Source organism: Abramis brama (assembly GCF_963993115.1).
Source record: "Abramis brama genome assembly, chromosome: 9".
Taxonomy (NCBI): Eukaryota; Metazoa; Chordata; class Actinopteri; order Cypriniformes; family Leuciscidae; genus Abramis; species Abramis brama.
The window spans coordinates 8906066-8927856 of NC_139971.1; the positions used below are offsets into that span (position 1 = coordinate 8906066).

General features: G+C 38.1%; 1 protein-coding gene across 2 annotated transcripts in view; it reads right to left on the bottom strand.

Moving 5' to 3' along the window:
* veph1 (ventricular zone expressed PH domain-containing 1) overlaps window positions 1-21464 on the bottom strand; it is a 136020-nt gene extending 114556 nt beyond the window's left edge. The window contains exon 1 of one of the 2 annotated variants that reach the window (XR_014607682.1): window positions 21327-21464. The gene's annotated coding sequence lies outside the window, so the exon portion shown is untranslated. The remainder of the gene's footprint in view (window positions 1-21326) is intronic. The other variant, XM_084124046.1, reaches the window with a different exon arrangement.
* Between the last annotated feature and the right edge of the window lie 327 nt (window positions 21465-21791).

Sequence of the window (21791 nt, forward strand, 5' to 3'; positions counted from 1 at the left end):
GTTTTCTCCAGACATTACAGGTACATTTACACAACAAAGAGTAATAAAAACAGAAAAGTTTTTCCTTCGTTTTTTCATGTAAATATGACTACGTTCTCAAATGACCCCCGTTACACAGATCTGCGAAAACAATTAAAAACGCTGTTATGAATGCCATGCCAGTAGTTGGCGATGTCACTTTGTAAAGAAACACTACGTGCCTATAGACTGAACATGTAATAGGCATGCACATTACTTCACCGTTTTCACAAAATTTGTGTTTTTGTAGCTTACACAGAACTATTGGTTTTAAATCTTGCACTTTGAAACCCATTTTCAAAAGCTTATTTTCAGTCCCCTAAAATGATGTTGTCATGTAAATGAATGGCCAAAATGCATATGTTTTTAGTTAAAAATGGTGTAGTGTAAATGGCCACTAAGACGTTTAAGGGAAAAACGTTCCAAGAATGATAATGTTTTTGTGCTAATGTTTTGAGAACATTAGTAGATTCCAGATTTGATAGAACAGAGGCATCTTTGAAAGGACATTCTGTTAACATTACTGGAATTTTTTTCCCCCATAATTTAAAAAAAGAACCTTGCCAGAACATTATTCCAAATTTCTGAGAACATTCCCTTTTGGCTGAGTACAATCCCAATGACTTTACCTGGGCTAGCAGGCTCTAGTCTGCCAGCATCGACTCAAAGCTGAGAAAATGCATAATGCAATTGCAATTAAAGACAATTTAATTGAGTTTTATGGTGGTATAAATGCGACAGTAAAAATGTGACAAATGATTTTTGACAGCAATGAAACATTGACAGCCAATCAGAAATCAATTGACCTTAAAAAGCTTGAGCATTTAAAGCAGAATAAAACATCACTGAAGGGTGCATAATCAACATAACGTTATCATGTGTTTTTGTGCGGGCACTAATATAGTTATCGTTATAGTTATCTATCTTTATGGTTATTGGTCTTTGTTTGAATAGGCCTTTAATGTTTGAGTTGGTTTTATAAGTCTGTAATGAATGGTCTATCAAATTGCGGTAAAAGCAAACACTAAAAAAAAAGCAAAAGCAAAAACTATCATTAAAGCACAAACACATAACACCTTAATTTGTATCCAGATATCTCTGTGTGTTGGACACAAAGCAGGTCACTGGGTCTGGTCTCTTAAGCAATCACCCAGTTACAATTAATCTCCAGGTTACGGCTCAGCAATCTCAGGAATGCAGTGTTTAAAAACACGCTTCAATTCACACATGCATGCACTAGAAGGAAACTCGAAGTGCCTTCACACATGGTTGTTCAAACTGATGATGCATAACCGATATTTAAAAGTTGACTCATGACTTTTTTAACCCTGTAAAACCTGATATTTATATGACCAAAAAGTAAGCTGAAATTATGATAGCTTGTATTGTAAATCAGTCAGATCTTTATAATAATATATCAGACTACTTAAAATATAAATACAAATATCAGTTTTCACTCTTTATCTCACAATAATATGTCTTAGTAAGATTATATTTAAATTCTTAATTTTATGATCAAAGCTGAGTATTTTTTTTTATTGTGGAGAGCAAAACAAATGCAATGCAATACAATGATTATTGAGAGCTGTAAAAAATAAATGTTCCTCAAAAGCCTAATGTATATTTGATACTCACATTTTAACATGATTTTTCTAAAAAAGAAAAAAAAAAAAAAAGAAAAAAAGAAAAAGAAAAAGGGTAATCAAGTAAGTTTCTTCAATCCGGTAAGTGTTCAACTTGAAATAGTACAAACTGCTAAGTTTAATAGTACAACGAAAAAAAATATTTAGTAGTGCAGAAGTTGTAACTTAGCACCACTTTACGTCACAACTACTAAGTTGCAACTTACACAAAGATTGTGCAACCAGCCCCTAAAAAACACCCACAAGTCACAACACCCTAAATGCCACCTAGCATCTCTCCAGCAAGTTAGTAACCACTCAGCAAAGCCAAAGGAAGAACACAATTAACTGAGAATGTAGAAAGGCAGAGCATGTTACGTTAAGGACCATGGATTGCTTGGGAGTTTGACCTTTATAAAGATCACTAACTAAATGTAACCAGTCTTTTCGTTGGGGGAGAGAGATTGAACGAGTCTAACATTGAGTCTTTTGTATTTCTGCCCTCCTCCACTGCGTGATCACAGCCCCCATATGAAGACTCTCAGGCTACCAAGAGTAGATAGAAGTACATCCTTATGACCATCCCAAAACCTTTTTGCTTGGTCTCTTTCCATCCCGCCCTTCTCTCCACAGTCACACACACCAGTCTGTTCATAACAAGGTTTGTGTATGCTGTCCCAGACAGGGTGGGAGTGGGTTTCCCTCCAGGCTCACAGTCAAAGAGAGGCTTTGTGTGGCAGGGATGAGGGTGGGAGCAAAGTGCCCATTCATACATTCCTTCACCATCACAATCAAAACAATGCAGCCCGCCAAATAGACGTCCTTGAAATTACACCCCTCAAGGTCAGATGTTTGGAGCAGAACTGTAGCCGAGGTCGTCCAAACTGTTAATGTTGCACCCAATAAATCCATAAAACATCTTACCTTTGGGGATTTAAGACAAGTTGGAGGTTATTCTACCTTTTATTCTAACTCATATGTTACCCAAAATCAAAAGGAAAAACAAGAAATTGTATTTTGCATAAAGAAAAATATAATAAAGTCTGTTTTAGGACCATTTCTTTTATTTTTTTAAACACACAAGCATAAATTAAAGGCAATACAACATGTACTACATTGAAATGATGTAAAAACACATTACAATAACTGGCTCACAGTCCTGTAATGAGAATGAGTTGAATTAGGATAATGAAAATAATGTAAAAAAAAACTTATCCTTACGGGTGTTCTAATCAGGATTTTTGGGGCCAATCACCGATCACTGAAAGTCATGTAGTGACGTGAGCTGAGCTAAGCTAAGCTGAGGGAAAATAAGCCACTACAGTTCAGCGCCCCACTTCTTTCATTCTGGTCATTGTATTATCAATTCTCATTGTCAAGTGCAGCTTTCCAGGAGCAGGGAATTTTCGTCCTCTCAAGCAGTGACGATTTTTGCACTGGATTGAATTCAGACTGGATTTCCTCATTACAATTCTTGGCGAGTTCTCACATGGTGCAACTTGCTTCACAGTTCTATCCGGGGGTTGTTGCCCATGTTTGTTTAGATATTGTGGCATCTGACCATAATTCGTAGTTGCTCATTTTGTACTTCACGGCTACGTGCTGTTGAATTACGAGCCATTCCATGGCTGATTGTGTGTTTCTTCCCACCATGATGGCATGATCACTCGTTTTGGACCTGTTTTCATCATGACTTAACAGTAAGTTTGTTTATGGTGTTAATGTATGGTGCCAGTTACCTCACGGTTCTATCCGGAGGTGTGTCACAGCGCTGTTGACTAGTTTTTTGAGGTAGTTTTGTGTTCTTTGTTGCTGTTTGCATTGTATTTTGCCTTTGCTATGCTAGACTGTCCTAGCCGTGGGAGTTTGTTGAATTATTTGAATTGGAGACCGAATTCTCTGTTCCTCACAGTTCATCCGGAGGTACGAGGATTTATTGTAATTTTGCTATCACTCCTTGTAGTTGTATCCAGAGGTTTTCTAAGAATTACAGTTAAAAATGACTAATCACTCCAATTCTACTCTCTTTCCACTGAATTGCAAGCTCTGTCCTAATGAGCTTCTTCCTGACGATGAGCATGATCTCTGCCCATCAAGCCTGGGTGTTCAGCATCTGAAGGAAGCACTTTCTTTGCGGCAGAGAGCTCAAAAGAGCTATGCCTCAGCAGCTGCTAGTTCTCCTCAGGCTAAGAAACAATCTAGTTTTAGTGGTAGTCATTTGGCTGAGCAACTGTTGTCAAAGAAAGTTGCTTGCCTTTCTTCAGACATGGCGGAGATGAAACATCTCTTACAAAATCTCCAACCAGCAGACCCAGTTCCTACTGCTGCTGTGGCTTCCACTAATGATGCTTACTCACATAGTCTAGTGAAGATCCTACCTTTTCACCTTATACTCCTTATGGTCCCCACCTAGGTGTCCAGGTCTACATGTGCTTCCGACACAAATTTCCAGGATCATCTTCCCACTGAATATTCTGAGCAAAAGAACAAGCCAGTGGGATCTACAGTGGCTGGTGGTTCTGGTGAGGGTTCACTTCATTCTATGGGACTGTTCAACCCCTGGTGGATGACGCATTGGAATTCATTCGGATTTTGAGTGCCCTCAAAGTACCAGATATGACCAAAAGGCATTCCAAGAATGCTCACACTCTGGCTTTAATGGCAGAAGCTACATTTATTGGAGTGCAGAGTATAAGTTTTGCACAGATATAATTTCAATGCCTGCTCAGTCCACTTTACGCAGCGTCGCTTAGCCAAGAGCACCCTGTCGCTTTCTCTCACATACACTCAACGTGAAACTCAACGTGAAACTCAACGTGAGAGAGATAGGCTACACATCCCATGTAAAGATAATTTATGCACTAGATCTAAATGGTCTTTTTTACTTATTGGACTGTGGATGCAATTAGATGCAAAAAAGCGGAAATACCAGTCTGAGCAGAAAAAGCTTGTTATATTTCCAAACGCAAAGAGAATTAAAGAGTCCAGTTCCATGCAGACAGAAGACAGTGAATGTGCCAACGAACCCCAGCCAAGCATGTCAAATATGGTGGAAAAGATTATGCATTCTGAATCAAAAAGTGTCATGGAAAGCAAAAGTTCCAGACTCAGTGGCTGTCGGACTTTGATTAGCTTTCGTATGATGAGAAGGAAGATGGGATGATATGCAAATACTGCAGTAGAAAACCTAGCTTCGCAAGTAAAACATACTTTGTATCAGGGTCGCGCAGTTTCAAACGTGAAAATCTCACAGCGCACTCAAACAGCAAATGACATGCAGCTTGCCATAATAGTGTGATGGCCTGAAGCAAAGACCCTGAGGAATCGCAAAAGGGTTTCAAACTCAAAATAAAAATAACAGTGCAGAGACATGTGAGTTTTCTGTGAAAATGAATACAGCATTATATCGCAAAGGAAGAATTGAGTTTCACTCAGATGAAGCCACTAATTCTGCTGCAGAAAAAAACTGGCCTGGACATTTCCCCAACTTATGATAATGCTGTCTGTTGGGCTGAAATTGCTGCAGATTTACAGGATATAAAGACAAATAAAGAGTCCAACTACATATCTTTTCTGTCACAGAAGAATCTGTTTGATCAGATCAATAATGACTGATATCTATGTAAGGTATATCCATGATGGGTTGCCAGTATATCATCTTGTCTCTGTCACAGAGCTGTCACATGCTGATTGTGTGACTGACTGCATTCAATCCTTAGTGTCAAGATTTGGATTAGACGACTGGAAGCAAAAGCTTGTTGGATTTTGTGCTGATGGTGCAAATGTGAACAAATGTGAACCAAACCGCTGGTGTTGTTGCAAAACAGAGTGAACAATCCGAAACTGATAGACATCACTGTATAGCTCACAGGCTGGAGCTGGGACTTATTGGGGTTTTGAAAGAGGTGAGTTTAGTGAGATGTGTAAATGATACATTGCACTTGATTTGGAAAACCTACCATTTCAGCCCAAAGAGCAACAGATAACTTAAGATAGTGTGTGAAGAACTTGAATCTATGTTCTACAAACCAAAGCCAGTGAAAGGAACATGTTGGGTGCCTCATATACAGTGGGGAGAACAAGTATTTGATACACTGACGATTTTGCAGGTTTTCCTACTTACAAAGCATGTAGAGGTCTGTAATTATTTATCATAGGTACTCTTCAACTGTGAGTGACGGAATCTAAAACAAAATCCAGAAAATCACATTGTATGATTTTTAAATAATTAATTAGCATTTTATTGCATGCCATAAGTATTTGATCACCTACCAACCAGTAAGAATTCCGGCTCTCACAGACATGTTAGTTTTTCTTTAAGAAGCCCTCCTGTTCTCCACTCATTACCTGTATTAACTGCACCTGTTTGAACTTGTTACCTGTATAAAAGACACCTGTCCACACACTCAATCAAACAGACTCCAACCTCTCCACAATGGCCAAGACCAGAGAGCTGTGTAAGGACATCAGGGATAAAATTGTAGACCTGCACAAGGCTGGGATGGGCTACAGGACAATAGGCAAGCAGCTTGGTGAGAAGGCAACAACTGTTGGCACAATTATTAGAAAATGGAAGAAGTTCAAGATGACGGTCAATCTCCCTCGGTCTGGGGCACCATGCAAGATCTCACCTCGTGGGGTATCAATGATCATGAGGAAGGTGAGGGATCAGCCCAGAACTACATGGCAGGACCTGGTCAATGACCTGAAGAGTGCTGGGACCACAGTCTCAAAGAAAACAATTAGTAACACACTATGCCGTCATGGATTAAAATCCTGCAGCGCATGCAAGGTCCCCCTGCTCAAGCCAGCACATGTCCAGGCCCGTTTGAAGTTTGCCAATGATCATCTGGATGATCCAGAGGATGAATAGGAGAAGGTCATGTGGTCTGATGAGACAAAAATAGAGCTTTTTGGTCTAAACTCCACTCGCCTTGTTTGGAGGAAGAAGAAGTATGAGTACCACCCCAAGAACACCATCCCAACCGTGAAGCATGGAGGTGGAAACATCATTCTTTGGGGGTGCTTTTCTGCAAAGGGGACAGGACGACTGCACCGTATTGAGGGGAGGATGGATGGGGCCATGTATCGCGAGATCTTGGCCAACAACCTCCTTCCCTCAGTAAGAGCAATGAAGATGGGTCGTGGCTGGGTCTTCTAGCATGACAACGACTCGAAACACACAGCCAGGGCAACTAAGGAGTGGCTCCGTAAGAAGCATCTCAAGGTCCTGGAGTGGCCTAGCCAGTGTCCAGACCTGAACCCAATAGAAAATCTTTGGAGGGAGCTGAAAGTCCGCAGCGACCTGAAGGATCTGGAGAAGGTCTGTATGGAGGAGTGGGCCAAAATCCCTGCTGCAGTGTGTGCAAACCTGGTCAAGAACTACAGGAAACATATGATCTCTGTAATTGCAAACAAAGGTATCTGTACCAAATATTAAGTTCTGCTTTTCTGATGTATCAAATACTTATGTCATGCAATAAAATGAAAATTAATTACTTAAAAATCATACAATGTGATTTTCTGGATTTTTGTTTTAGATTCCGTCACTCACAGTTGAAGAGTACCAATGATAAAAATTACAAACTTCTACATGCTTTGTAAGTGGGAAAACCTGCAAAAACAGCACTGTATCAAATACTTGTTCTCCCCACTGTAGACAGGGCACTGAAGGTCTTCCTGAAAGGAGAAGATGATCTTGTGAGCCAAGCTGGGCAGTATGCAGCTGTTGCCATTCACATGGAGAATTTGGCCCAAACCAGTCACAATGCTGACATTGCTGGTGGAGGGAAAAAGTTGTCAAAACTATGACGGATCTGCAGTTTGTTGCATTTTGGAATTTCCTAACTGATGTGCTGGAGAAGATAGCAACATTAAGTCAGACTCTACAGAAGGCAGACCTTATCCTACCAAGTGCTGTTGCTGCAGTTGAGAGCTGTTTGACCGGTCTTTTTCTACATGAAAACCTACCTGGAAACTTTCATCATACAGTGTCTGGAAAAGCAAACTCCTGGTGCTCATACCACAACTTTTCAGGGAATTGACTTGAGAGGGGAAAGAGAGAGTCTCATGGACAATCTGTGACAACAGATGGAGCATGCATGTTCAGCCTGTGGGTAACACCTTCATGATAAATTTGATAACCTGCTTGGAGTTAATAAAATGCACAAGCTGTGATGCCAGCATTTGCAGTGTTCAACCATGACAAGTGGCCTGATGACAGAAAACAACTTGAACTATTGAACGGCAAAAAGAAGCTGAAGGTCTTCACTGAGAGAAGCTTGTTCAATCTGGATGTCAACTTGAAAAAATCCCTAGGGAATAAAGATGCTTGAAAGGGCAAGTGTCTAATGATCTTCATGGCAAGTCCTACCTGGAACTGTACCAGACATTGCTGCTGAAGCAACCCTACAGGGAGGAGATGCAAAACATTCTTCATCTTGTTCAGATTCTTCTTGTTCTGCAAATCAGCTCTACCAATTGTGAAAGAGCCTTCAGTGCTCAAAATAATATAAAATCAGAAGTCCGCAGAGATTACTTCCTCTGCGCCCCACGCCTTTCAGACCTTATCATTACAACAGAAGGCCCAGAGCTTCAGCAGTATGATTCATCATCAGCTGTGGAGAGGTGGTTGAAGTCAAGTGGCAAGAGAAAGCCATTTACTAAGAAATGGTAGAATAATTCAGACAGATAAAGTACATTTTGTTGAATTTTTTGGGGTAACACTTTAGATTAGGGTCCAATTCTCACTGTTAACTAACTATTAACTATGACTTTCGCCTCATTAAACTCCTAATTACTGCTTATTAAAAGTTAGTAAGGTAGTTCTTAGGTTTAGATATTGGGTAGGAATTTGGTAGGATTAAGGGTTGTAGAATATGGTCATGCAGAATATGGCATTAATATGTGCTTTATAAGTACTAATAAAGTGTTACCTTTTTTTTCAGTTGCATTGTTCATGCATTTCATGTCAAACATATCACCCACACGGTAGTCCAGCCCCCTGTCGATAGGGTATTTTGCAGCAGGTAGTTCTAGGAACTTAACTTTAGGAACTAGCCACCAGGGTGTTTCCTTAAGAACTAATGGTTCCCCTAGGAACGTTTTCCTGGTTGCATTCGCACCGCTAGTAGGAACTCTGAAGTGACATAAGCAACGTTTGATTTTATTTTGACGGCGCGGCGGACCTTTATTTTGACGGCGCTCGGCGCTTAAAACGCCAGAGAATGAGCACACAGCGCTCGCATTGTCCGTGTTCATTAGTTTACGATCTGTCTAACAGTCTTGTCTAATACGTTATTAGATAGAACTGTTACATATAAAGTAGACAGTAATGAAAAGTTCTTAGCATATGCCGTGTCGTGTGGTTGATGTTCAGTGTCGCTAACTGAGCGAAATACATAATCATGTTTAGCTTGGTCCCCTCAAAGTTGCGTTGGATTTTTTCCTCAGCGTAAAGTTTAAGAGGCCCATCTATCACTGTTTTCCATGTTCGTTAGTGGTGGAATGGATCACAAAATTCCCGGTTTGGATCATTTACGGTTTTTGAGCCACGTTCAAGATCATTTTTCGGATCAGCAAAAATGTAAATAAATAAATTAATAATAATAATAATAATAATAATAATAAACATACATATATATACATATATATATATACATATACACATATATATATATATATATATATATATACATACATATACATATATACATATATATATATATACAGTGAGGAAAATAAGTATTTGAACACCCTGCTATTTTGCAAGTTCTCCCACTTAGAAATCATGGAGGGGTCTGAAATTGTCATCGTAGGTGCATGTCCACTGTGAGAGACGAGAAATCACAATGTGATCCAGAAATCACAATGTATGATTTTTTAACTATTTATTTGTATGATACAGCTGCATATAAGTATTTGAACACCTGAGAAAATCAATGTTAATATTTGGTACAGTAGCCTTTGTTTGCAATTACAGAGGTCAAACGTTTCCTGTAGTTTTTCACCAGGTTTGCACACACTGCAGGAGGGATTTTGGCCCACTCCTCCACACAGATCCTCTCTAGATCAGTCAGGTTTCTGGGCTGTCGCTGAGAAACACGGAGTTTGAGCTCCCTCCAAAGATTCTCTATTGGGTTTAGGTCTGGAGACTGGCTAGGCCACGCCAGAACCTTGATATGCTTCTTACAGAGCCACTCCTTGGTTATCCTGGCTGTGTGCTTCGGGTCATTGTCATGTTGGAAGACCCAGCCTCGACCCATCTTCAATGCTCTAACTGAGGGAAGGAGGTTGTTCCCCAAAATCTCGCAATACATGGCCCCGGTCATCCTCTTCTTAATACAGTGCAGTCGCCCTGTCCCATGTGCAGAAACCCCCCCCCCAAAGCATGATGCTACCACCCCCATGCTTCACAGTAGGGATGGTGTTCTTGGGATGGTACTCATCATTCTTCTTCCTCCAAACACGTTTAGTGGAATTATGACCAAAAAGTTCTATTTTGGTCTCATCTGACCACATGACTTTCTCCCATGACTCCTCTGGAACATCCAAATGGTCATTGGCAAACTTAAGACGGGCCTTGACATGTGCTGGTTTAAGCAGGGGAACCTTCCGTGCCATGCATGATTTCAAACCATGACGTCTTAGTGTATTACCAACAGTAACCTTGGAAACGGTGGTCCCAGCTCTTTTCAGGTCATTGACCAGCTCCTCCCGTGTAGTTCTGGGCTGATTTCTCACCTTTCTTAGGATCATTGAGACCCCACGAGGTGAGATCTTGCATGGAGCCCCAGTCCGAGGGAGATTGACAGTCATGTTTAGCTTCTTCCATTTTCTAATGATTGCTCCAACAGTGGACCTTTTTTCACCAAGCTGCTTGGCAATTTCCCCGTAGCCCTTTCCAGCCTTGTGGAGGTGTACAATTTTGTCTCTAGTGTCTTTGGACAGCTCTTTGGTCTTGGCCATGTTAGTAGTTGGATTCTTACTGATTGTATGGGGTGGACAGGTGTCTTTATGCAGCTAACGACCTCAAACAGGTGCATCTAATTTAGGATAATAAATGGAGTGGAGGTGGACATTTTAAAGGCAGACTAACAGGTCTTTGAGGGTCAGAATTCTAGCTGATAGACAGGTGTTCAAATACTTATTTGCAGCTGTATCATACAAATAAATAATTAAAAAATCATATATTGTGATTTCTGGATTTTTATTTTTTTAGATTATGTCTCTCACAGTGGACATGCACCTACGATGACAATTTCAGACCCCTCCATGATTTCCAAGTGGGAGAACTTGCAAAATAGCAGGGTGTTCAAATACTTATTTTCCTCACTGTATATATATATATATATATATATATATATATATATATATATATATAAATATATAAATATATATATATATATATATATATATATTTTTTTTTTTTTTTTTTTTGCTGACCCGGTTTACATGCATGTGAGGGACCAAGCAGTCAAGGGCACAGAATGCAGGATTTCCAAACAAACAAACGAAAGGGCTGCATGGCCAAGTACCATCGGGTAATTCTGCTATTTGTGTCCTTCATCCTCTCCATCCACTGTAGAGCCTTATGGTCAGTTTCCACAATAAACTCTCTCCCCAACAGATAATATTTTAGGGAATCCAGAGCCCATTTCACAGCCAAGCATTCCTTTTCAATGGTAGAATACCGGACCTCTCTAGGGAAGAGTTTACGGCTAATACAAGCCACCAGTTGTCGTCCATTGGGTGGCCCCTGCAGTAGCACGGCTCTAATGCCTCGCTCCAAAGTATCTGTTTGCACAATAAATGATTGATTCAAGTCAGGATTATGCAACACAGGATCCTCACCCAGGGCAGTCTTGGGCATCTTGAGCCCACCATATCCGTCAAGGCTGCTGCTCTGCCAGAGAAATTGGGGATAAAGCGGTTGTAAAAGCTTGCCATACCAAGGAATGATTTTAACTCTTTTCGTGTTTGAGGTATAGGACACTGTTGAATGACCTGGACCTTCTTTACCTGGGGTCTGACCATCCCTTTACCAATGACGTAGCCCAGATATTCAACTTCAGTTCGGGCCACAGCACATTTCAGTGGATTGATGGTGAGGCCAGCTTGTTGGAGTCGCTGTAGAACTTCTTGAAGATGTTGTAGGTGCTGTTCCCACGTGTCACTGTAGATAACAATGTCATCTAATTAGGCGGCCGTAAAAGACAAACATGCAATATCTGGTCCATGAGCCTCTGAAAAGTGGCTGGAGCCCCATGCAGGCCAAAAGGAAGTACCCTAAAATGAAGGTAGGGAAGCCATAGGTCCCAGTCTTTACCTGAGTCACAGACAAACTTGCGAAGCATCTGTTTAAGGGTCTGGCTGAATCTTTCGGTAAGCCATCTGTCTGGGGGTGGTAAGGAGTTGTTCTTAGACTCTTGATGCCCAGCCGTTTGTAAACCTGTTTCACCAGGGTAGACATTAAGTTAGTTCCTTGATCTGTCAAGATCTCACACGGAAACCCAACTCTGGAGAACAATTGCACAAGACAAGTCGGCACATACTTTGCTTTGATGGACTTCAGAGGAAACACTTCTGGATACCTTGTAGTGTGGTCTGTTACAACAAGCATAAATCTGTTACCTGTGCGACTTCTTTCAACAGGTCTGACAACATCCATTCCCAGTCTTTCAAAGGGAGTGCCTGTGATTGGAAGTGGTCGGAGACGAACCCGACACAGCCATATGCAGAGACTTTTTGACATTCTGGACAACTTCTACAATACTGTGTTACCTCTGCCTTCAAGCCGGGCCAATGAAAGTGTCTTCTAATCCTAGCGAGGGTTTTACATTTCCCCAGGTGGCCAGCCCAGGGAATTGAATGGCCCAGGACAAGAATGACTTTGCGGACACACTGTGGCACCACCAGCTATACCCTGTTGAAGAAGATATCTTTCTTTTGTGACGTCACAGTCAATCTCATTCTCTACATCCTCTGGCTTTGCCCTTTCCAGGTAAGGGACAAGACTAGCATCCTCCTGCTGTAACTGAGCAATGTTAGTAGGCAGCTTAAAGTCTGGGGAAAAATCTGAGAAAGACTCACCTGGCATGTTAGGATTATATAAAATTTTATCAAACCTTTTCTGTTGACAGGTTTTCCTGGGTTTTCCACAACGAATGGATTTCTTGTCACAGGGATTAATCAAGGCAGGTGAAACAAACTGTCTATGCACCAAAGTCTGGTCGCTGCCAGTGTCAACTAGAGCATGGCGTTTCTTACCATTTACTTCTACAGAGGTCATGTTTTTTTATTTAGTTTGGTTTGCTTAATTGGTTTGATTACTGTTAAGTTCGGTTCTGTTCAGTTGACCCTTTTTATGGGCCCAGACCTGACTTTATTTCGTTCAGTTTTTCAAGTAATTTAATTTGTAACTTTGTTTGGCATTTAATAAATAATTTTCTTTGTTTGGAAATCCTGCATTCTGTGCCCTTGACTGCTTGGTCCCTCACATATGGTGTCAGAAGTGGGATCATGAAATAATAAAAATAACCCAAAATAATGTGTAAACAACCCAGAAAGAAGGACGCATATATGTATGTGTGTTCTCAGTTACCGTCCTTTTGTATGGCCATGTCACCGGCCATCACAATGCAAATAAGCATTTATGATGTAAATAACCAGTATTTCAAAATAAAAGTGCCACACAGATTTCACCTTCAGTGGCTTATAGTTTGAATTTATGCTGTTTGCTGTAATCGATATCAAGCAGCACAGTGACAACAGCACCCTCTTTGCTCACAAAATTTGGTGTAACATCGACAACACAAGTAAACCGCATTTACAAGACTTTAATAATAAATCTGTTTATTTCCCAGTAGTGATATTAAAACTAGGCATAGGCATTTAAAAATAAATAAATATTGCATTTGAATATTCGGGCTCATAATTTTTTTTTATTAGTTTAAAATTATGTTTAATGAAAAAGACAATGAAATGTGTAAACAAAAAATATAAAGAACAAAAGCATTTAAGCTCAAGCAGCGCGAACGGAAAAAAAACGCCCAATAAAGCAGACTAATCTGCTTATTTATCATACAGAATTACACTTATCGTACAAAACGTACACATACACTCAAGTCAGCAGCATACGATTATTGTAGAATATTGTTTCACGTTTATGTTGAGAAAAACAATAATATCCATTCCACATGTTCGAGTGAGAAAACACGCTGCGCTGACAGATGTTGCAGAGACAAAGATAACGGTGTGCCAAGCGAAGTTTCTAACAGCACTTTGCTTTTTCTGTTCTTACATGTCTCCCTCAACGAAACTTAAAGGAAGTATATATCTCAAAATCATTTTATTATCAGATAAGTTATCATCTTGGCTCACGCAGGGTCCAGCTTAGCTTGCCTGCAGTCGTGATTGCAGTGATGGACAGCTGTCTTTCCTCAACGACTGGTGTTTGGATTTCATGTGATTTCTCATTGTGGTGATGATATTATAACATCAAAAGTAATTCCATTTTGTAAGATCATTTTCAATTAATTCCAAACTTCACGAGGCAGACGACAACATTATCTGATCAAATACAAACAACTTGTTAACACGCTCCACAGCGCCACCCAGTGCATTTAATTATAACTGCAAGTTAGCGCTTGGGATTTATCATGGATTCACTGCATTTACGGCCAAAATTTGAATAGTATTTTCTTTTTCGATTAATAATTACAGATCGAATATTCGAAAATTCGAATATTCGGGCACACCCCTAATTAAACCGTAACCATTCGTGTATCTGACTCTGAGTATTCCATTTGTTATATCTGTTGTGATGTTAAATAAAGCTTTAAAATCAAGAAGTGTTCCAACATGTCAGTGGGAAACTTACAGGCTCATATATTATCCTCTCGTGCAGTTACAGATGCAGCATTTCGACTATGACACTTCTACATGATATAAGAACACTTTTTTATAATTTCTCTGGTGAAGAAAGAGTGAGTTTGCGATATATTTCCTCCTCCACTAAAAAATCTAGCCGGTTTATGCTTTAGCCGTTTATGACTTTATGATTTTAGAAAAACAGGCAAATGATTGGAGCACCCTTACTTATTGTAAAAATAGATATAAAAATATATATTTTGATAAATAGGCCTATAATAAAACCTAAGTTCTAATAGGGCTGTCACGATTCCTCGATTAAATTCGAGTACCTGATTTGAAAAAAAAAATCCTCGATTGCAATTTAACCATGTTGAGTAACCAGCAACCAAGTGCCGCATTCCACGGACGAGAATCCATGAACCGCATTATATAACCGTTTTCTAAGGCTGCACGATGTATTAAAACCATTTACATACCATACCATAGCATAGTGGTATGGTGAATTCACAAAGGCTGCGATTTAATTAAATAAATATATGCCCTGAGGATTTAATATATATGGGTCAATGACATATTATCACTTTTTTCTATAAAACCTATTTAGTTTGAATTAATTTTTATTAATTTTTATGTTTTTTTTATCTTAAACCCCAAAATGTCAGGTGGTGCAACTGTCCGTACAAATGACTGAGAAAACTATTTAAAATGGTGTCTTAATACTAAAAAAAATTAAAAAGTAATACTATGGAACAATTTTAGGTTTGAAACCTTTAAATACATTTTATAAATATCAGTAGTTTTAAACCTGTTGACATAATTGGAAAACTTTTGTCCAGCAATTTGTATATTCTCACATGTCAGGGTGGTACAACTGCAAACGTGGATCTTTTATTATGAATTGACAAGGTTTGTAGATCTCTCTCAAACACTGGTGAAAACTGCTAATTTCAAAAACGGGTAGACTGGTACACTTTCCATGTCAGGTCAGGTACATATACATATGCTTTAATTATTTACATCCTTGAAGGCTACGTGTCTCTTAGAGCGGCTCCGTTCAAAGTAAATGCTGCTCCACATAAACTATTCTCATTTACATGCATGGACCCAGCAAGCAATTTTGTGTTTAAAAGACATCTAATAGCCGTCCAAACAGCCCTGAGGTCTAGGCTAAAACAAGGCAAAATTTGGGCTGTCAGTTAAAATTTAATAGACGTCTAAACCATAGCCCAAGAATAGACTAGTCATCAATTAGATAAAGAAATTAAATGAGTGAAGAAATGAAACCAAACACCTTGTAATCACTGTTTAGTTTGCTTACATGATGGAATATCATACATCTCGCAAGTTATTTTGGCACAAACAACATGCAACCAAATTCAAGGTTATTTTGGCTATAAGTGGATTACTCATAGCCGGACTATATCTGGTCTAAAGTTAACCTAGATGGTGAAATGACAGCTTTTGCTTACTGCGGTGCATTAAACTCCATCTCTGTGTATGCTGTGAGTTTGGGTTGCTTATAATGTTCATCTGGGAACGCAATGTGCGCCATTTCATCAGATTTGTAAGGTGTATCATTTATAAACCTGTGCCAACACAGGCGAAAACATCAATATCTTTCTAAATATGCAAACTGTTGTTCATTGTGATTTCAAAATAAAAGTTTAAACCCTCGCGAGTTTGCATGTTTTGATGTCCATACATTGCCACATATTCTTGTTCAAGAAATTGTAGCGGCTGTAGCATTTCTATCATAAAGATTAAGTAAACAGTTTAATTAAATGTTGTTTGGCCAATATTAAACAAAGATTGAATCTGCTGTAAAGTGTAACAACACTAGGCCGTTAGCATCCTCTGCAGGTATCTGTTATAATACATAATGTAGGCCTATCCTACATGAGATGATTATGCATATTTTGTATTTTAAAAGTGTTGTTCTATGATTACTTGCTTTTGATACTTTATTTGAACCAAATATTATTGCCTCGTTGTTATTAAAGAAATTTTAAAGGCTTAGGTCTTTGCTTTTGTCTATATTTAGGCTAATACCACAAAAAATACCCGATTACAGCCCTAATTTCTCATTTCCATGCAAACATGAACAGGCACGTGTTGATTTTTTGAGTTTCTCCCTTTCACACATTTTTGTTGCAAAGTGGGTCACACACACTGGCATAAGAGCAATGTTTGCATTCACATTATCTCATTATGCAAATGCTGCAGAAAAGTGTAAGGAAGACATGCGCTGATCTACACAGGAACTCCACAAAAAAGGAGAACATTATAATTTGCTAAATATGCTCATGAAGAGATCAGCATTAACAGCTAGCACAGATTTTGCATTATTTATGGCCTTCAGAACTGCAGCTGCTGTGAACGAGTTTATGACTCATACAGCAACTCATACTGCACATGAAGTAGATAAAACTCATACACATGATTTGCAATGGCCTTTCTCTCATTCCTTCACACACATCCATAGAGCACTACCATGGCTAAACAGACCATTTCTAACAGATATGGGAAAATGTGGAATTCTGAGCAAACACACACGATGCAACAGTACATGCACAACTCAAGATTCTCTAAACCTCTGCAGTTACTGATGTCTGTTATTGAGAGGAAAGAGTGCAGCACATATTTACATATTCATCTAAATTCAGCATGGGCGGTGCCAGGATAGTATTATGGTAATAGGTATATCAAACTTCTTTACCCCTAAGCGAAGAATGAAAAAGAACTTCGGAGTGAAAATATTGGGACCTTTAAGCAGTTTAACAAGCCTGAACAAAACACATCAGCTCTGTCTAGAGTCATCACTAAAGATTCAAAGGGCCAACAACTACTTATATTTTAGGTGGGCCCCCTCAATGTAGGCTATGCTACAGTGGACCTTATTGGGTCTACAGTGGACCTTATTGTAGTTTTTGAAAACTATACCGTTTTCATCCTTGTGTAAACTACAAAAACGTGAATTTGTGAAAACGGTGACATCATGCGCATGCGTATTAGGTGTTCAGTCTATAGGCTCGTAGCGTTTCTTTACAAAGTGACATCACCAACTACAACGTTGTCGTCTGTACGCTAAAACGCGAGGGGAAAAGTCCATCATTGTCGTGTAAACGTACCCTAGTGAATACCCTAAATTATTAGAGTTTCAATGGAATACTTGTTCCTGATAGGTCCAATCGCACATTCCAGTGGTAAGATACTATGTCCTAATATTCCCCATAGACCATGGCAATGCTATATATCAGTCTAATGATATCTCATTTCACATGCATGACTTTTTTCCCCCAAACAAGTTAAGAGAAAAGCCCGCCCAACCACAAATTTCACTGGTCAACTCAATCCTGCGTTCAACTGTAAAGAATAGGTCAAACTCAATGGATTCAGTTCAGATTTCAGAAAAATCATGGATGGATCCAATCGCTACCAACACTATACTAAGGTTAAGGTTAGGACTTAATATTTGTTTCTGCATTTGGGGAGAAAAAAGTTTTATACAAAAGAAACTGCCGCCATCTTGCATCTCTCAGTTATCGTTCTAGTGAATATTACCTCAGCATTTATTCAGTATTAATATTACTGTAATACTGTAAAATTTTTAATAATCGTGTATGTTGTACTGGACCACTTTTTAAGATAAACAGTTACGTTTATAATTTCTATTTAAATCCATATGTATTGGTGAGTAGCCACATAATAAGCTTATTTATCATTCTGGGTGAACAATGCAAAATCACGTAGGTTAAAATAGCCATATAGAAGCATTTTATGTCTCATGCCTAAAACATAAATGCCAACAGCCTTGTGATGGCTATTTTTGAGCCATACCAGTCTCCTGGTAATGTTTGGTAAACCTCTGTCGCTTAAAGACTTTGAAATAAATGTACAAATTGTATTAAAGACTCTTAGGTATACTGTAGGTTTTGTGGGAGCAACTACAGTGGAGACAGAAATGGTATCAAAACATGTAAATATAAGTCACATATCTCTGTCTATGTGAAGAGACAACCTTTTAATTACATTAAAGGGGTCATGAACTGAGAATTCCAATTTTCCTTGATCTTTTGACAGTTAAGAGTTCGTTATACTATAAAAACACCCTGTAAGTTTCAAAACTCAAAACTTCCTTGTTATTCCAAAAACTGCTTTTATTGAAACCAAGGCCAGAAAATGACAGGATCTCAAAAGTGGAGACTTGTGACGTCACAGGGCAGCGAAAGACTGCCTTTTCAGAAGAATATCAACGCCTCCGTCTACATCACCGCGTCTTTGGCTCCGCCCACTGGAGCGTTAGTGAATAGTGACATGAGAACGAGAAAAGATCGACACACAATACCATCGCCTTCCAAACGATCCTAATGCTAGGAAAGTGTTTGTGTGTTTTTTCAACAATGTGAATGTCTCAGCAGTGCATTATTTGTTAGTAGGGGTGTAACGATACACTTATGTCACGATTCAATACATATCACGATACTGAACTCACAATACCATATTATTGCAATATCCCAAGACATTGAAAGAAGACTTTTTTTTTTTTTACTGTTGATTCAAATGCTTTACATTGGGGATGTAAATGAACACCAGAATAAAAGTCTACATGATTCTGAAAATTTAGATTCAATTTATTCTGAAAACATTTAAAATAATATAGGCCACTTTTTACTGGTAACATAAGACATTTGGCATTATCAGGACCCACAAATATTCCCCCATTGCATTATTGTACATATATATATATATATATATATATATATATATATATATATATATATATATATATATATAACAGTTTAATGTAGTACTGACACTAAAACTCTGAGAACTTGAATTTTTTTCCTCACAGAAATTTTATTATGGGTGAATTAAACACAATACATATTGTCACTATCCACGATACATACTGTTGCATTTTTGTATTGCAATATATATAGTGACATGATATATTGTTACACACCTATTTGTTTATATTCGGTAGCCTACATTTCACTGTGGATTATTTGGTCAATTTCAGTGCAGGCTTTGCGAACAGACTTGACAGCCTGACAGTCTAACAGTTTGATTCAAAGATTCAGTTCAGTCCGATTTGTGTGCCAGTGGATTCTCTGGAAAATGCATTGGTATTGTGATATATCACCATTTTTCCAATGTCCCCAGGCTTGCGTATCCCATTTTCATGATAAATACAGTACTTAGCCCTACTATACATGATATTTTTCCAAAATAAATTACATTGTTGGGCATATCAGTAATGATTCTCTCTAATATATATATATATATATATATATATATATATATAGGGTTTTTTTTCAATTATTACATTTATTTTAACAATTATAATAAAGGTTTTTAGTGTGACCCTCAAGTTAATGTTCACTCTTTTTGACTATGTTCCCTTCAAATGAAAGTTGGAAAACTTAAATGGCATCATATCATAAAAAAGCCATCTGATCACCTCTTTGGAGGGCAAGTGAGCGAGATCCTCTATTATTTTAACTGTCTATTTTTGACAAATTTTACCTTTCAAATTTGATGTTGTCAACCTCAATACGTTAAGAAAAAAAAAAAAAAAAAAAAAAAGAAAGTTAGATTTAATAGAAAAATCATATTTTTTAAAAAATAACATTTTAAAACCCATGCAATTCTTTTTTTTTTTTTTTGATAAACCTATGTTAGCTTCTTTTTTCTCAGACATGCTGATTTTAGGTCAGAATGTCCACTCTGTTACTGTCCACCCTGTTAAATCAGAAGACCTAACAGAGTAATTTAGTAATTTATGTAAGTTGAAGAAGTTTTTCTTTGTTAATGTTTTACATATGGTTTCCAATCAAACTCCAGTTCAAACAAAAGTAATATCTGGTTGTACGTGAGGGATAGGAAATCATCCATCCATCAATTTTATATGTCCACCCCGTTTCTATTTTGGCCACCCTGTTAGGCAATTTGTTTGTTTTTTTTACAATAATGTCATGAAAAAAGCAATAAATAAATAATAATACTAGCCTAATACTTCAGTGACAATGTAGTACCAATAATGTAGTACTTTAAAAAGTAAACAGAAAAGGAAAAAAAGGGGAAAAAAATCATAATACATATATTTCCAGATAATTTATTAACTGATATGTTTATAAAGGGACAAAAGCTGTCTAAGAAAATGTACACAATGCCCATAAATTAGAATCATACGTATTTTAAACTGTTGTACATTTGTTCCTAACAGGGTGGACATTTTTGATCTATCATTCATTCAATTTATTTAATAAATGGTTCACCCGAGCTTGACCAATATTATTTTTCAAATGTTTTACATCACCCATGATTACATAAAATTTATTTTTTTAAAATGAGTTTGATTTTCTAAATTGTATGATGTCCAAAATGCACCGAATACCAATGACCCCGTTACATATCTCAGCCACTTTAGACATCAACATGTGCACCGCCAAATGTAACGTTAGTGTTAAAGCTATAATAAGCTTATAATCCATATCTGCCAAACAAACAACTTTAATTTGCTGAAATATAGCCTATATATTGTGATCATTTGCACGTGACTGTGTATTCATAGTGAACGCGACCACCGCAGTTAAACAGACCAACTTTGAACACATCGATATACATTAATTCATTGAATCTCATCTGTGGATTCACTGAAAAGAATTTGTAATTAAATCTTTATTGCTAGCATAAGGATGCTGTGTTTCTCGCACACCCCTGATCAACTTTTACAGGGGAAAGCTGATGTCAAAACACATTTCCTCAAGCATCATAAGAGCAAAAGCAGGCTCTCGAAATACACTCACTCACCCCTTTTCTGTCCACCAATCCGTGTCTTTGCAGCTGATATGAAAACAAAAATGCGAAATGTTGGATTTCTGAATAATCCAATGCGAGATGCTCGCTGTTTCTACCAACTTCTCCCACAGGACGCAGTTTTATTTCCAGTCATTTGAGAGCTGTAGGTGGCCGTTTCGCCGCCGTGTGGTCAGAGCTGGTGTTACATTTAGCAACAGGTGCATTTCTGACCCCCTGGGGGGGCCACAAGGGGTGCTAGGGGGTCCCAGAGCCGTTAAATATGACGTTTTTCAACTTAATGAATAATTAAAGAAAATAAATAAATCATATTTTTACTTATATAAATAAATAATAAATGAATACATTAACAAAATAAATAAAATATAAACAAATAAAAAAGTTTGTTTAAAAAAAATGAATAAAATATTATTTATATAAAAAATAAGTAACTACGTACATAAAAATAACATTTCATTT